This window comes from Bison bison, unplaced genomic scaffold (assembly GCF_000754665.1).
Source record: "Bison bison bison isolate TAMUID 2011002044 unplaced genomic scaffold, Bison_UMD1.0 scf7180017864472, whole genome shotgun sequence".
Lineage (NCBI taxonomy): Eukaryota > Metazoa > Chordata > Mammalia > Artiodactyla > Bovidae > Bison > Bison bison.
Window position 1 is genome coordinate 2,699,792 of NW_011495033.1, and position 4,657 is coordinate 2,704,448.

Consider the following 4,657-nt stretch of genomic DNA (forward strand, 5'->3'; position numbering starts at 1 on the left):
ATATAAAAAATATATATATATATATATAAACAAAATAGTGGAGAGAAAGAAAACACAGGCAAGTACTGTGTCCAAAATAGAAACCTAAACGTGTCAATAATTTCAACGTCCATAAAAGGCTTAAATGTTTCAGAAAAAAGCGAATTGTCAAATGGAATTTTTTTTTTAACTGATGGATTTTATCTTTATTTTCCTTTGTTGTTTATCCATTCTAAATGTAATAGTTTGCGTCAGCTAACCCAGAACCCTCAGGCCGTCCCTTTCCTTCCTCCTCTTCCCCTTGGCAACCCGAGTCTGTTCTCTTACGTCTGTGAGCCTGTTGCTGTTTTGTACATGGGTTCATTTGTGCCGTATTCCACACATAAATGAGACCACGCGGTGTTTTTCTCTTTCTGACTTCACTTCGTATGATGATCTCTCCTGGCATCCATGTTGCTGCAAATGGCACTGTTTCATTTTTAGGGCTGAGTAGTATTTTACTGTTGTATTCTATTGGAGTTGGCGATGGACAGGGAAGCCTGGCGTGCTGCAGTCCACGGGGTTGCAGAAAGTCGGACACGACTAAGCAGCTGAACTGAACTGAGTATTCTATCGTATAGATGTACCACATTTTCTTTATCCATTCATCTGTCAGTGGACACTTAGGTTGTATCCATGTCTTGGCTAGTATGAATAGCTGTGAACATAGGGACATGTGTATCTTTTTGAATTATTGTTTTGTCTGGTTATGTGCCCAGGAGTGGGATTGCTGGATCATATGGCAACTCTTTTTAGTGTTTTTGAGGAACCTCCATACTGTGTTCCATAGTGGCTGCACCAATTTGCATCCCCACCAACAGTGTGAGAGGGAGGGCTTTCCTTTTCTCTACACCCTCTACAGCATTTGTTACTTGCAGACTTTAGTGATGGCCATTCTGACTGGTGTGAAGTGATGGCTCATTGTAGTTTTGATTTGCATTTCTCTAATAGTGATGTTGAGAATGTTTTCATGTGCCTATCGGCTATCTTTATATCTTCTTTGGAGAAATGTCTATATAGGTCATGTGTCATTTTTCAGTTGGGTTGATTGTTTCTTGTTGAGTTGTATGAGCTGTTTGTATATTTTGGAGATTAAGTTCTTGCCACTTGCCTCATTTTGCAAATATTTTCTCCCATTCTTCAGGTTGTCTTTTTGTTTTGTTTTTTTTCACTTACAGTTTCCTTTGCTATGCAAAAGCTTGTAAGTTTGATTAGGTTGATTCCATTTGTTTATTGATTGATTAAACAAATAATTGATTCCATTTGTTTATTTTTGGTTTTATTGCTATTGCCTTGGGAGACTGACTGAAAACATTGGTATGATTTATGTCAGAGAATGTGTTGCTTATGCTGTCTTCCAGTTTTATGGTGTCGTGTCTTACGTTTAAGTCTTTAAGCCATTTTGAGTTTATTTTTGTGCATGGTGTGAGGGAATTCATTGATTTACATGCACCTGTCCAACTTTCCCAGCACCATTCGCTAAACAGACTCTTTCGCATTTATATTACAAGTGGTTCTTTAAAAAAAAGAAAAGCAAATTAACATATTGGGTAAGACTGATCCCCCCCAAAAGTACAGACACACACAAAAGAAGTCAAGAGGAGGCTACCATTATACTGCAGATGGAAAAATATAAGACACCCTTAATGTTGTCAGAAGTGACAGTGAAGGGACCTGTTTGGAAGACATATATCCCCAGACCCCGGGAAGAAGGGGGAGAAGAAGCAAACTGAAAAGCAGAGTGAGACGTTGAAAGATTTAGCAGAACTGAAAAAGTTGAATCCTGATTCAGCAGTGCAGACAGCTAGTGATAAACAAACCAGTTTACACTGTGTAACCCTCTCCCCCACCCCCCACCCCCCACCCCCAAAGCTCAGACATGCTAGCATCAGAGGGTTACTCTGGGTCACTGAAAGCTAGATTCCCTCGCTACCTTGGGTAGCTATGTGCTTGCCCCTCCCCCTCTCAGCAGGCACCAGTTCAAGATTTATTCTCCATAGAGAAAACTAGTTTATGGCCTGGAGGTCAGAAACTTAGTTGAAGATGAAAGTACCTTATGTGGGCATTTGCATTTTGAATATCCTCGGTCATACTGGGCTCCTAGAACCCTAGTGTGCAGAGATTGCAAGTGTTCTCTGGGGAATTTCGATTAGGTTAAGAAGAAAGACAAAGAGCTATTCTGTGACATAAAGGATTATTTTATGAGGCTGCCATAACCCTAACAAAAAAAAGAAAAAAGTACATGCAAATCTCCTCCATAAAGAGATGCAAAATTCCTAACCAAATATTACTAACTGAATCCAAATATACAAAAGATAATCTCCATAACCAAATACTGAATAGAAGCTATTATCCAAATAAAATTAGGATTCTGTGGAGAGAAACAAAGGATGGCGGGTATGTCTTCTCTACCAAAGATGAAATGGGCCAGAGTTTTAGCCAGACATCTGAACTGGAAGAACCTGCTAACATTTGGGTGACTGGTGAACTGGGAATTGAGAAGGTGTGAACTGTCTTCCTGTCGCTCTTTCAATGATACTCTCACCTCTGGAAGGTCCTTGCCAGCTCCAGGAACCCTCTTGAGACATGTAGAGTCATGCTGACCCTACACATCCAAGAAGCCAGGACCTGATAATGAGACGTCATTCCTCCAGGATGTGGTTGTGGATCCATCAGCGTGCTCCGGCTTGTCAAAGAGCCACTGAATTCTCATTTGCTGTTGGCAGCGCCAGGGCACTTGAACTTTCATTCCCACTTCTCTGATCTTGTGGTCTGGGTGAAACTTGTTGCTGACTGGCCAAAGTCATTGATTAGGCTAGATTTTTTTTTTTCCTTGTAAGTAATATCAGATGGGCATCCCCGTAGTTGAGACTGCTTGTTCAGAACCGTTGCTGCTTTTCATGAAGATGACCCTACTTCCTTGGGGTCTGTGACACAATTTGATTGAAAACTAGGAATCAATTGGCCAGAGTTGTTCTTGTTTCCTTTGCAAAATTCAAACCCTTTACACATGACCACAAAGAGAAAGGGAGAGGGAGGGGGAGTGTCCTATTCATAGCAGCCATAGGCATTTGCAAACAGGACTGTGTGAAGACAGAAGCCCTTCTGCCCGTTTGTCTTCCTTGGTACCGTTTGGATACCACCTGCTTTCTCTCTCTCTCTCTCGCTTACTCCTTGAGAAAAACTATCTAGTAGCTCCTCTTAAAGTGGATGGAGTGGGCTCTGGAACCATCTCTCAGCCTATCCTAAGTCAATGTTTTGTTTGATTTTTTAAAATTACCTGCTTTGCAGAAGAATGGAGTGGCTGAGACAGGGCGGGTACACGGTGGAAAGTATCAGAGTGTGCTTGACTTAAACTGCAGCCCACTTGCCTCTCACCCGAGAGGGCCCTTAGAGGTCATCTTGTCTAGACTTCTCCAAGATGGATAAGGAATCCTTGAAGTTTTGCATGGACACATTCAGTGACAGGAGCACACAGCCTCCTCCCTTGAGGCCCCTGCCCACCTCTCCAGACCCAACTTCCTCCCTTCCCTTCTTGTTCACCCTGCATCAGACAGTCACACCCCACTCCCACTTTGTCCTTCAAATGCACCAAGCGCATTCCCGCCTGCTAGCTGTTCCCTCATCCTAAAACTGTTCCCTCAGCCTGAAGGCTGGCTTCTTATGATTCAGGTCATGGCTCAAACATCAAGGCCATCACCTCACCTGAGTAGCAAGCTGCCGCCTCCTCACCGCCTCCACCACCTCTGCCCTTGCCTCTATACGATAACTGGGGTCGATTTCCTTCACTTCTGTCACTTTCTGAAATTCTTGTTTGTTTCTATGTTTATGTGTCGATCCTTCCTGTCAGTTCCCCAAGGGCAGCGGCTTTGTCTTACTCACCACTGTGTTCACAAGCCTGCCTCATGGTAAATATGGTTGACTGACGGATGGAAAATGCCCTATATCCTGACAGCTGTATTCAATTAAAAGTTTATGTCTAGATCTGAAGTGGGCTTCGCAGTCATTTGCTCAGGAGGGATGAGTAGAATGAGAACAAAGCCCCTGTGGATCTTTGTACGTCAGTGCTTAACAGGAAGGTCTAGATTTCAGGGTGACTGGCCTTAGGGGAGTAGAAGAGGGAGGTAGAAACCCTCAAAGGTTTTCTTCACTTTTCTCACTGCCTGCACCTTTCTGGCTTCAAATTGGCCCAGCAGAGATTCCCAGTGGCTCAATGATAAAGAATCCACCTGCCATTGCAAGAGACGCGGGTTCAATCCCTGGTCCAGGAAGATCCCACGTGCCTCGAAGCAACTAAGCCCATGTGCCACACCTACTGAGCCTGCGCTCTAAAGCCAGGGAGCCTCGACTGCTGAAGCCTATGCACCCTAGAGCCTGTGCTCTGCAAGAAAAGAAGCCATTGCAATGAGAAGCCTGTGCATCTCAACTAGAGAGTTACCCCTACTCGCCACAACTCGAGAAAAGCCTGCGCACAGCAGCCAAGACCCCACACAACCAAAATAAATAAAAACATTTTTAAAAGAAAAAGTCAACCCAGGAGAGGGAGAATCCCAGCACCTTTGGACTCAGGCAGGAGGGTTGGCTGAGCCACTTGGAGCCACGCAGGGCAGGGACCAGTCACCGACCCTCTCTGCGTCTC